Genomic DNA, 358 nt, shown 5'->3' on the forward strand with positions numbered 1-358 from the left:
ATGAAGGTTTCCTTGAAAAGAACACAGCTTTTTTCATAAAAGATGGCAATATTTACTACTTTTTACTTCTAAAATAGTGCTGCATATTGGTATAGAGGTACCTATGCATCCTACTCTTGTCTACTCATATTCAGTTCACATCAGGGAATGCATGCATTTTTACTTCAGTTACCAAGTTGTACATGTACAGCATGGACATGTAGTCCTTTCATGAATTTTTTTGGGGCCTTTTCTAGCATAAGTAGAACTAGTCTTTGTTTGGCAACATTATTTTAAAAAGCTGCCATAATTGGTGTTTACATTAAATTCTAAGGCTCCTTAAAATAAAGTATAAAGTGAGATGCATGTTACCTGCAAT

The sequence above is a fragment of the Gavialis gangeticus genome, unplaced genomic scaffold, assembly GCF_001723915.1.
Source record: "Gavialis gangeticus isolate Ggan-Ray unplaced genomic scaffold, GavGan_comp1, whole genome shotgun sequence".
NCBI classification, from domain to species: Eukaryota; Metazoa; Chordata; order Crocodylia; family Gavialidae; genus Gavialis; species Gavialis gangeticus.